The 13,329-nt window shown below is 36.8% G+C and overlaps 1 pseudogene; it reads right to left on the bottom strand.

Moving 5' to 3' along the window:
* Positions 1 to 3,062: 3,062 nt before the first annotated feature.
* LOC126956161 (ADP/ATP translocase 2-like) overlaps positions 3,063 to 13,329 on the bottom strand; it is a 59,529-nt pseudogene continuing 49,262 nt past the window's right edge.

Here is a 13,329-nt window from a genome sequence, read left to right as displayed (position 1 = left end):
AAACAAGGAACTCTGCCTTCATGGGGGCTATTTTCTAGCAGGGTGGCAATAGACAATAAGATAGGAAATATAATATGTAGGCAAATTAGGAAATGCCTTAGGAGATGTTAAGCGCTATGGGCAAAATAAAAAGCAGAGCAAGGTAAGAGTGACTGGGAGTGCTGGTGGGTGACAGGCAGCAGGTTGAAAGTTTAGAGTGGTCAGGGTAGGCCTCATTGCAAAGGTGACAATTTTGAGCAAAGTCTTAAAAAAGGTGAAGGAGTTAGTCATGTGGCTTTCTGGTGGAGGAGCATTTCAGTTAAAGGAACAGCCAGTACAAAAGCTACAAAGTAGGAGTATGCCTGGTATGGTTAAAAAACACTAGGACACCAGTGGGGAGGGAGTGGAGAGATTAAATGTAAAGTACTAGAAAATGTGGTCAGAGAACTAAGGGATGGAGCACATCATGTAGAGAAATGGGAGACACTGGAGGGCAGAAGAGTGACCCAATTTCTCTTATGCCTTAAAAATGGTCAATTTTGGCCCGGTATGGTGGCACATGCCTATAATCCCAGCATTTTGGAAGGCTGAGGCAGGAAGATCACTTGAGCCCAGGAATTTGAGGCTGCAGTGAGCAATGGTTGCACCACTGCACTCCAGCCTTGGTGACAGAGTGAGACTTTGTCTCTGAAAAGAAGGAGAGGAGAGGGGAGGAGAGGAGAGGAAGCCGTGTTGAGGATAGAGAACAAGGATAGAAAATGGTTGAGTGATAATAATGGGCCAGCCCAGAGTGGTAGATGTGAAACTGTTGAGAAGGTAGACTCAGTAGAAATTCCTAATGGTTTTGATGTGGGGTATAAGAGTAAGAGAGAATTCGAAGGTAACTTCAAAGCTATTGACCTGAGTAACTGAGAAGATGGTGAATCTCTTATACAAAAATAATTCAAAATTTTCCATAAATCAAAGTGTAAAATTATAAAACTTTAGAAAGAAAATACTGAAGAAGATCTTCATGACCTATAGATAAACAAATAATTCTTAAACTTGACACCAAAAGCATGATGCATAAAAGAAAACAAACAATGTATTGGACTCATCAAAATTAAAATTTTTTGCTCTGTTTAAATATTCTGTTAAGAAAATAAAAATAAAGTCATTGCCTTGGAAAAATTATTTGCAAATCACATATCCCACAAAGGCTTTGTATCCAGTATCTATCTGTCTGTCTGTCTATCTATCTACTTATCTATCCATCTATTCATCTATCTATCTGTGTATATATATATACACACACACACGCACTCTTTAAACTCAACAAGAAAATAAACAATCCCATTTGAAAATGGGGAAAAGATCTGAACAAATACATATCCAAAGGATGGCAGAGAAGCACATGAAAAGATGTTTAACATTATTAACCCTTGGGGAAATGCAATTAAAGTCACCATGAGATATTCCAGCATACCTATCAGAATGCCTAAAGTAAAAAATACAATATCAAGTGCTGACAAGGATGAGGAACAACTGGGTCTCAGATATTGTTGGTAGAAATGTAAAGTGGTATGGCTAGTCAGGAATACAGTTTGGAATTTCTTATAAAGTTAAACATATAATTCCCATATGATCTGGCAACCCCAGTCCTGGATGTTTATCCCAGAGAAATGAAAACTTATGTTAAACAAAACCCAGTACACAAATTATTCACAGCAGCTTTATTTCTAATAGGCAAAAAGTAGAAACAACACAAATGTCCTTCAACAAGTGAATGAATAAACAAACTGTGGTGTGTCTATATAAGCAAATACTGCTCAGACAAAAAATAAAAAGAATGCATGTAACAACTTGAATGGATGTCAAGGGTATCAGGCTGAGAGAAAAAAAAAAATCAGTCTCAAAAAGCTACCTACCATGTGATTCAACTTATATAACATTCTCAATATGACACAATTATAGAGATGTGGAATGGATCAGTGGTTGCCAGGGGTTAGGGTTGGAGGGGAGAGGGCATGAGGGAGCTTGTTTGGGGTAAAGGAATAATTCTACATACTGATTGTATCTACTGCTGGTTACAAATATCTCAACATGTAACAGCATCTCTTAGAACATTTCATACATGAAGAAAAAAAGTGCATATAAAAACTGGTGAAATCAAAAAAGGTCCATAGTTTAGTCAATAGTATTGTACCAATGCCAATTTCCTGATTTTTTATACTTGTACTGTAGTTATGTAAGATGTTATTTTGGGGGGAATCAGGGTGAAGGATTCACAGGAACTCTGTACTATTTTTGCAACTTATCCATGAGCCTAAAATTAATTCAAAATAAAAAGGAAAAAGCTAGGGTTTCCATTAACCAGGATTAAAAAGACTGCACATAGAGTAAGTTTTACAGGAGGAGATGAGGGGTTCAATTTTGACGTTCTAAATTTCAGATTTCCAGTACAAATGCTTATGTACAAGCCTGGAGTTTGGGAAGGGAATCTGAATGAAATATGCATTTGGGAAATAATATTTAAAACCGTAAGACTAGATAGGCTCATCCAGGACAGGAATGTAGATCAAGAAGAAAAGGGGAGCAAGGACTGGCCTTGGGTTATTCCACTACAAGACAACAGGAGAGAACAGAGTGAACTCTTGGGAGGTAATAGTTCCACGTTTACGATTTTCCTTTTTGTGGAAGCTTTTTAGGGTGAGTGTGTGTGTGTGTTGACAGAGCTCTGTTCCAATTCGATTGTTCCACTCTACCAGATTTACTGGTAGATTTGAACCTCTTTCAGTTACTGTGGATTTCTTTCTCTTTGTATCTTAGATATTTTTATTTGTTCATATTTGTTACTTATCAGGAATGACTGAAATAAAAAATGTAATTCAGTCCCATAATCATAATCATAATCATCATTACCACCGTCATCATCATGGAAATGGCTTTAAGTGAGAACTGGTCATATGAATATTATTGCTTCTGATTTTCAACAGTAAATAGTTGCCATTAATGAATGCACAACCCAGAGTCTATCAACAAGGCTCAAGATATTTTATATAATATAACATGCCTGTTCACAGGGGAAAAACCCAGGAAATAACTTATGTGTACTTCTTGATTTTATCACAAAAGAAAAGCACAAAAGCACCACCCATACCTCTGAGAATGTTGGACCATGCACCTTTGAGAAAAGCTTTGTCTCCTTCATGAGCAATTTTCCTCCAGCAGTCAAGGATGCCTGTGTACAGAATATCAGTTCCTTTGCACCCTGACCACATCATCTTGTGGTGGCAAACAGTGTCAAATGGATAGGAATGACTTTCTATCCCAGCAATGCTAGTGACAGATTGTGTGATCATCCAGCTGATGAAGATGTTAGTGTTCTTGGGATCTGGAAGAATTCCTTTTGCAATGTCACTGATACCAAAGTAGGAAGCTTGGTAGATGATAATACCCCACACTGACACATTAAAGCCTTGGTGCAGTCTCTTAATTCCATCGGATGTGTAGATCTTAACCAGGCAGTTACTGAGGCTTCTGGATTCCCTTCAGCTCTAGCTTTACCCACAGTAGCTGCTAGACGGGTACAAGGTCAAGCAGCTGCAAAAATCAAAAGGGTACACCACACACAAGGATGTGGCCCAGTGGCATCAGTGGGGGCCAGATAGCCTGCAATGTAGCGCCACAACTGAGGCCTCTTGTCCACCCCATCTGGGAAGATCTGCCTCTATTTACCTTGGGCAAAGTTGACAGCCTAGGTGGGTAAGTATCTGATGACACTGGCCAGGTTACTGTGGCAGAAGGAAAGGACTCCCTGCTCCTTGGTATGAACCACAGAGTCTGTCAAGCCCTTGCATTGCTTATCTGCAGTAGTCTGCTTGCTGGCATGCTGTACTTGCTGCAGCAGCAACTTGACCCACTTGATGGGCACTGCTGTGGTCTTGGATATGGCCGCAGCCACCCAACCTGCCAGAAAGTCCTTGGAGAAGGTCACAGTGGCATCTGTCACATTGAAAGGAAAGAGGAGGCTGGCAGCTGTAAGATGGGACTGGACTGGGAACCAGCTTTGATTCTGGGGCTCTGGGCAGACTTCCTTCTCTTTTCCTCTGTATTTCATCAATTCTGGTAAAAATTAACAGGATATCAGAAGGAATGCCCCTCACTTCCCCTCATCTATTGAACTCAGCTCAATGATTTTACAAACTGTTATTTTTTTTTCAATTCCTGCTACCACTAGGGATCGTGTGTGGTAATATCAGTGCTTTGGGAAAAATGAACATTGGTTCCATTAAAAGAGGATGGAACATATGTTGTGAGACTACTTCCCCTAAGGGGAAGATAAACACAAAATCTGATTCACATTTAGGAAAAATTTTTTTACTTTCCTGAAATCACTGCTCATTTATGATCAGTATCTACTCTTACCATTTTATTTTGAAACAAAAGTTCTATATCCTTTGTCACCATTTTTCCATTATCATTGCTGTTAAAAAATTAATCTACCTAATTAACTAACTTTCACTTAATAGGCAAATCATGATAATTGTTTTAAGGTTTAGGAATGCAGCCTTGCTTAGAGGGAAGCTTATAATAACTAATACATGTGTTAGGAAACAAGAAGGGGTGAAAATCAATGATCTTACCATTCATCTCAAGAAGTTAGAAAAAGAACAGCGAATTAAAACCAAACAAAGGGGAGAAAAGGTATAATAAAAATGAAAGCAGAAAATAATGAGATATAGAGCAAACACATAATATAATAGAAAAGTTCAACCCAAACAAAAGTTATCTCTGTGCAGGAAAGTTTGATAAAGACAAAAAAGAAAAGCTATAATTGCCAACATCAGGAATTAAGAATGGAACATCACTTTAGATCCTATTAGTATTCAATTATGTATGAGGATACTATAAAAATTTATTCCAATGAATTTTAAAAATGGCACAACTTAATTACTAGTAAAGAACGATTTACCAAACTGACACCTATTTCTGACATGAGTAGAAATAGAATATATGAGCCATCATTTTGTAACTCACCTATTCACATTCTCAGTCTGTATTCAAACGGGATGTTTGTTTTTTAAAAAATTGATTCATGGAACTTCTTTAGTTTGTTGAACTTTTTCTTTCTAAATTTTTTTTGCTATTATTCTCAGTCTATCCTTATATGTTTTCTTCCAGTTTGTGATGATGACGATGATATGTTTTTAAAATTAATTCTTTAAAACTTCTGGAACTACATTTGATGTGTGATGTGAAGCAAAGGATCACTTGCTTCCCCCCCGCCGCCCCGGCCCTGTAGCTGATTTTCTCAACATCATTTAAAATATAATCAATATTTTCTTCCACTCATTTCTGATGCTCCCTTGATCAAACTCCCTTAAAGTTTGTGTATACTAGTGTCTGTTTCTCTTTTTACTTGTTTGTTAATTCTTCTGTAAAATTGCTCCTTAAGGTTTTTCTTCTGCCTTTCACACCTTTTAGAACATTAATTTTACCATGTTAAAAAAATCCCATGGAATTTATTCAGTTGTTTTTTTAAAACTATATGCTTTGGAGGTGAAAATCCAGACATTTTCACAAAGTTAATGTGTCAAACTTAATAAAAGATCAGATTTTGTACTCTGACATGCATTATCTCTAAAATGTCAATAGTAATATTTGATAGATTTGTTGGAAAGATACAATAAAATATAAAATATATAAAATCCCTTGAACAATCCTTGGTATAGCTGGGTAATAACTCCCAATATTCATTGCCTTCAGTGAATGCTGACTATTGGCTCACACTTCTGTTGATAAAATAAAAAATAAAATAAAATTTGCCTTTTATTAGTATTAGAAGTATTTGATCTTTACATCCTTTTATGCAAGCATCTCTCTTCTTTTATATACAAAATTCAATTTTTTTTCATATTAATCACAAACTTTTTGGTTAGGTTTATTCACAAATATTTTATGCTTTATACTGTTGTTTTATATAAACTGGGTTTTCTCTTGTTTTGTCTTTTTGATCATTGATGCTATTAGGCAAGACTGAAAATGCATATTTATCTTGTATCAGATTACTTTGCTGAAGTCTAAAACATTAATTTGAGACATTTTCAATTCTCATATGGGCTGTATAAGATGATCTTGTGTCCTTATTTCTAATAAAGTGTTTATTTTTTGTTTCTATTCCTTAATTTTTGAATTGAATTCAAAAGAAGAATGAGAGTGATGTATTCTCTTGTTTTGATCCTTAATTTTAATGGAAGTGCCTCTATCATTTTACTCTAAGTTACTGTGTTGGCTGTTGGTTTAAAGTAGGTATTTGTTACCATGTTGAGAAAGTACCAGCTATGACTCTCAGGCTGCAAACTCAGGTGGGCAAGGAAAGTGACTAAAGTAAATTTGTATTTTGAGCCTTTATTCTGCCAGATGGCAAGACCTTCATCTCAGTTAATTAAGGGTTTTCTCTCTTTTTTCCAGGGAACTTACATCGTGCCAAGGCACGCGGGGAGAGTGGGGATCTGATCCTGTGCAACCTCCTCCTCCTTTTACCTATTGCTCTATTTCTGTCCTCCCAGTTATTCTTAAATCAATCAGCAAAGGTGGGAGAGGCTGGGTAGGGAGGAGCAGCAGGGGTTGGGATATTCTTTCTTGTCTGTTTCTCTCACAGATTGCATTGGGGTATGGCAGAAAGCAAGGAACATTCAGAGAAATTTTCCTTGCCCTGATTCCTCTTCTCTTTCCTTGACAGCTTGTCCCCTACCATAAATTTCACAACTCACTAGCTGTGGGGTGAAGTCAAAGGTGGAGCATGGAATGTGGAATGGTGGGGATGAGAAGGTCGGGGAGGATCTGGGCAACTGTAGGAGGAGAGGGGAGGATAGAAGAAAGGACAATTCCAGTAGCAAGTAGAAAGCGGGCATAGGTCTAGGACAGCATAGGCTGGCTGCTCTTCTGTTGATAACATTAGAAAAATAAAATAAATGTTGCCCTTTATTAGCATTTCACATAAGGAAATTTGCTGGCTGTTCCTAGTGAGAGACATCTTCGATTTCAATCAGAAATTATGAAAAAGGAAAAAGTAGGTGTAACTTAAATAACTTCCCCTTTTTAATATTTCATGTATATGTAAATATAGATCCCATATACGTATACATACATATATATATGTGAATGTAGATTTCATGAATTGTATATATATGTTCTATAAATATTCTGAAAAAATATATAAATTTGTATTTTGAGCTCTCATTCTGTATGAACCTTCATATATGTGTGTGAAACTTTCATATAAAGGGCAGCTTTGACATATGCCATTGATTTTGATACATGTCACTTGGAAGAACAGAGGTAAATGATTTATTTTGCGAGAATGTGTTTAAACAACAGAGTGTTTTGATTTACTTTGGAAGAAAAGCCTGCTCTCCGTTCTACCTGTCCCTTGGAGAATGCAGCAGGCAGGATGGCTGTACTGGGCGACCATGCTCAGCAATGCAGTCTCATTTCTCCAGATCGCACATTGTCATTTATTTTTGAAGCTGCAGTTTTGTGCTGTTATTTTTTCTTCTCCATCTGATTCATTCTGAGTCATGGGAAGCACATTCTCATTGCTATGGGGTGCACTGCAGAGAGGGCTCACTTGCTTGTTCTGCACCATTAAATTCTTGCTGTGTCTTTCTATCAGAAATGGTTTGAGGAGTCACAGCACAGAAAAAAAAAAGGGAGTATGAGCATTGTGCTTGGGAAGATTCAGACTAGGAGAAATAGGATTAATAAAGTGTTCTTTTTTTGTGTGTGTGAACTAATGTGCTTGATGGACAACTAAATCACTCTGTCTTTCATTGTTCTCAAGCAAACAAGGAACCGCTCAACAATGGCATTCTCTACTGGTAAAGGATTTCATTCGAGCATGCCAATTTCCCAGGCAAGGGGTGAGGGGTCTGTGGGATCACCTTAGTGTCAGAACAACATTATCAAATGTCGGATGTCCTTGGTCATCATCTTCCCCAAATGTATTAGCTTATAATCTGTCAGCAAGGAATTGAAGGCTATCATTCCAGTCATACTGAAGGGTCATGATTTTCCAAAATATAGGAGGTTTCTGTTCATTAAGAACCCACCGGTGCTGAGCATAGCTTGAAAATTTTAATTTGAAGAAAAGTGGTCCTGTTACTACCAAGGAGATAGAACGAGGGCAATATACTTTGAGGATATTAAAAGCTAGACTAGAATGAAAGTATGGTGCAGTTATCTCCTTTTCTCCCTTTTTTCTGTGCTTAATACAATTATTTTAAACATAAATATGGTGCATTTTAGAACATGGAGACAGTGAATCGAAAACTCATTATTTGACCTCTCTTTTGCCTCAAACGTTTAAATCTAATTGATTTGCTATAGTAGTAATAATTCCATTCACAAGAGACAAAAGCCATAACATCAATAAAATGATAGACAAATGCAATTTGTTGCATTAGTGGCAAGCAACTGGAACAAAATATATTAGTAATTTAGAAACCATTCTGTATTTATGTGCATGCTTCCTATTAAAAAGAAATGCACAGAATGGAAGGACATAGGGGATAACATATTTTCCCATTGAGATGAGTCCTTTTATTTGAGATTTCTTCTATTGTTGTAAGTTATAAAAAAGCATATTTGCCCCTGTAACTGCAGCTTGCAGTAGAATCCATTTTCAGCACTTTTGAATTCAGCTCACATAGCCTTCTTGTAGGCTACAAGGAGGTTCAAGCTGTTCTAAAATAGTCATCACGATCCATTACACTCTGTTCCCTGTAGCTTTTGTTCCCAGTTGCGTGTGATACTGTACTTTTGAAAGAAAATTTAAAATACATGCTGAGTTTACACATGGAAGGGTTATAGTTTCATTTGTTCAAAGCATTTTTGCATATACTATCCAAAATCTAGTATGAATAATCCAGGACAAAGGTAACATCTCAAAACAGAACATATCAAATTAATATTTCTTTATGTTAAAATAAGCACCTTAGGAGAAAAATGCCAAGGTTACATGTGGCATTTTGACTTGGTTTACATATGGGAAATAGAAAATTAAAGCCAATAATTTAAACCCTAAAGATTGACTACAAATACCTGTATCACCAAAGTAAAAGCATTTTGCCTAAGAACACATTAAAAACTTCTTTAAAAATTGTATTCTTGGCCAGACGCGGTGGCTCATGCCTGTAATCCCAGCACTTTGGGAGGCCGAGGCCGGTGGATCACCTGAGGTCAGGAGTTTGAGACCAGCCTGGCCAGCATGGTGAAACCCTGTCTCTACTAAAAATACAAAAAGTAGCTGGACGTGTTGGTGGGTGCCTGTAATCCCAGCTACTCAGGAGCCTGAGGCAGGAGAATTGCTTGAGCCTGGAAGGTGGAGGTTGAAGTGAGCTGAGATCACGCCATTGGGCTCCAGCCTGGGTGACAGAGCAAGACTCTGTCTCAAAAAAAAAAAAAAAAAAAAAAAAAAAAAAAAAAAATAATAATAATAATAAAATTGGATTCCGGGAGACTGTGTTTATTCCATTTCTAAATAATAATGAAAGACATAATAGATGATATTTTAGATTATGTTTGTAATAAATTTATCCTGTTTTTGGATGTTGTAGCTTAGAGTGAAAGACTTTAAGAGTATTAGAAAAACAATGAAGAGAAAATACTTCCATTCTAATTCCTGACTTCATACACGTTTTAGGGAAAGCTCAATTTTTTCTCCCAGGAACTGTCTCCTATTCCTTATGCTCGTTTTTGCTTGATGTCTTCCAGTCATCCAATCTTCCTTGACATCCTTCACTTTTCCCTTCTTTATCCAATCAGTTATCAAGTGCTATTGCATCTTCTCTTGCAAAACTGCTCTCCTTTAGAGAATCTCAGAATTTTATGCCTTTGAAGGAGACTCCTACCGTCCAGTTTTTCTCAAAACTTTTTAAGTATCAGAAACTTTTCTCCAAGTGTTACACAGAAGTCCCCAAATTGATAGTAACGATAAAAATAAAATAGATAAAAGAAAATTTGATTTGGTTGAAGCAAGACTTGGGTGGCACAGACTCTTACCTGTTTGGTCCATTCATGCTGCCTTGCTATTGTCTCCAAAGATGCTTTCCCTAACCTTGAGGGATCCTTGGAAGAGAAAATGAAGGTCCAAAGAGATTAAGTGACTTGTCCGGGATCATGAAGCCAGTTAGTGCAGAGCTGGTCCCAGAAGTCAAGCTAAAGTTTAGTGCTCTTTTGGCTACATCAGGCAAACTCGCTATCATTACCACCACCTGACACAGCTTATTGTAGTCTAGTCTCTCCTGTTAAGCTTCTCTGTTTACAGAACATAAGGTATTTTCCATCCTTTGTATCTGTCCCCTGTGCAATAGGCTCCCAGAGCTCTCCACTGCCTCTGAGATCAAGTGCAAGTCTTTATAGGTTCATTTCAGGCTCTTTATAATTTGCACAATTTCTTTATTTTTTTATTATTATTTTTATACTTTAAGTTCTAGGGTACATGTGCACAACGTGCAGGTTTGTTACATAGGTATACATGTGCCATGTTGGTTTGCTGCACCCATCAACTCGTCATTCACATTAGTTATATCTCGTAATGCTATCCCTCCCCCAGACCCCCAGCCCCCAACAGGCCCCAGTGTGTGATGTTCCCCGCCCTGTGTCCGAGTGTTCTCATTGTTCAATTCCCACCTAGGTGAGAACATGCAGTGTTTGGTTTTCTGTCCTTGTGATAGTTTGCTGAGAATGATGCTTTCCAGTTTCATCCATGTCCCTGCAAAGGACGTGAACTCATCCTTTTTTATGGCTGCATAGTATTCCATAGTGTATATGTGCCACATTCTCTTAATTCAGTCTATCATTGATGGACATTTGGGTTGGTTCCAAGTCTTTGCTATTGTGAATAGTGTCACAATAAACATTTGGGTTGGTTCCAAGTCTTTGCTATTGTGAATAGTGTCACAATAAACATACGTGTGCATGTGTCTTTATAGTAGCATGATTTATAATCCTTTGGGTATATACCCATTAATGGGATCGCTGGGTCAAATGGTATTTCTAGTTCTAGATACTTGAGGAATTGCCGTACTGTCTTCCACAATGGTTGAACTAATTTATACTCCCACCAACAATGTAAAAGTGTTCCTATTTCTCCACATCCTCTCCGGCGTCTGTTGTTTCCTGACTTCTTAATGATCACCATTCTAACTGGCATGAGATGGTATCTCATTGTGGTTTTGATTTGCATTTCTCTAATAACCAGTGATGATGAGCATTTTTTCATGTGTCTGTTGGCTGCATAAATGTCTTATTTTGAGAAGTGTCTGTTCATATCCTTTGCCCACTTTTTGATGGGCTGTTTGTTTTTTTCTTATAAATTTGTTTAAGTTCTTTGTAGATTCTGGATATTAGCCCTTTCTTGGATGGGTAGATTGGAAAAATGTTCTCCCATTCTATAGGTTGTCTGTTCACTCTGATGGTAGTTTCTTTCGCTGAATTTGCACATCTTCTTACGTTGCTCTCCAAGTCAAAGCCACTGTGCCAGCCTGGTTGATTTCTTCACTGACCCTTGAAGCACTTCTAAAGCTTTCTTACACTGTTCTCTCTGGCTGCAATGCTGTCCTTCTGTCTAAGGCGCCCTTCAAGGCTCCAATCAAGATTTTTGGAGCCTGTTCTGAGTATACCAGTTAAGTTACCCCTTTTATCTTTTGACAAACTGTAATTCTGCACCTTTTTTTGCTTTTAAATTTCCCATGGGTAAGAATATATGAAAACATACGTTCTTCCAGGACTGTGGCTTATTTTGCACATACTGCTAGCATGCCGCTTTGTGAATACCAGCTGTGTTTTGTGGGTTAATTACAGTGGACTGTGTGATGAAAAATGATACCCGTTTCTTGGTCACCACACAAGAATCCACTGCAGTCTTTTTCATGTAACTGATAGTTACTGGAGTTTACTATTGTCCATTTTTCTTTTCCGCCATAGGAAATAGGGTCTAAACAGGCTTTCTATTTGATCTTACTCTGTAACTATGCCATCAGCCTAATTATTAAATAATTTTAATTGAATATGAATAAATGTCACTAATAATAATTTAAATGTTCTATGCAATTACCTATTTCTATACGTTTTCAATAAATATTTAAAGTTTTACAGTAGAGTGATTATAATTGCTTTTCAGAATATAAAGATCACACCAAAAGCCATATTCGTTCCTGAAGCAGAGGCTATCCATGCTTCACTCTTATCCAGATGACAAACTCAGGCAGGACTCCATTCCCTATTACCTCTATAACTACAATTAGAACTAGACTGGAGTTGCTGTCACAGGGTTATTTGAAATAAAAAATGAAGTCAGAATTCTGATTAGTTATTTAGTTTGACAATGATGAATAGCTTTACTAATTAGATTTCTGTAATAGGTATTTTTAATATACATTAATACACTTAATAAAACTTCAAGCTACAGATTTAACTCAATTTATTAAAAGCATGTTAATAATATTCAATATACTAAACAATATTTTAGTTTTCCCAACCTTTTCTGAGTATACTAGGTTAAACAGGATGTCTCTCAATGAGAGACTGAGAGGTGTAATTAATAGTTTTTTGATCAATCTTGGAAAAGTCTTTTTGATATATTTCCCAGAAATTGTGAAATTGATGTCTCTAATGATGGGTAACAAATCTCTTCACAATTCAGGATGATTTCCATTTCTTTGCTTTCAACAAAATTGAGGAAGACCTAATTGAGTTGTCAGCTGATGGATCACAAAAATAATATTTGAAGATGTGCCACTGTGTAGTTTTGGCATATAAAGTGGAAGACATTCAAAGAGTTGAATGACATTTCTATAGAAAATTTTGCCCCAATTACATCTATTTTTAATTGTGAACAAAGATTCTCAGAGCTTACAAAAAACACATTAGAACTGATACTAAACCCAGTCTCATTATAGCAATAAATAATATTCATCCACCAGAACATAAGTGAAATTAAAAATCTTCACCTGTCCCGTGAAGAAAAATAATTTCTAATTTTTTCTTTTTATGTTTGAAATTTAAAACACATTTATATTGTAGCTATATGTAATAATAAGTATGATAATAATACTGAATAAATTTTTTAAAATTTAATTTTATTTTTAGTTCTGGGACAATGTGCAGGACATGCAGGTTTGTTAACAGGTAAACATGTGCCACGGTGATTTGCTGCACCTGTCAGCCCATAACCTAGGTATTAAGCCCTGCATGCATTAGCTATTTATCCTGATGATTTCCCTCCACCTGCCCCACTGACAGACCCCAGTGTGTGTTGTTCCCCTCCTTGTGTCCATGTGCTCTCATTGTTCAGGTTTTTTTTTT

This window comes from Macaca thibetana, chromosome 6 (genome assembly GCF_024542745.1).
Source record: "Macaca thibetana thibetana isolate TM-01 chromosome 6, ASM2454274v1, whole genome shotgun sequence".
Classification (NCBI taxonomy): domain Eukaryota; kingdom Metazoa; phylum Chordata; class Mammalia; order Primates; family Cercopithecidae; genus Macaca; species Macaca thibetana.
This window is presented reverse-complemented; position numbering and strand designations above follow the sequence as displayed.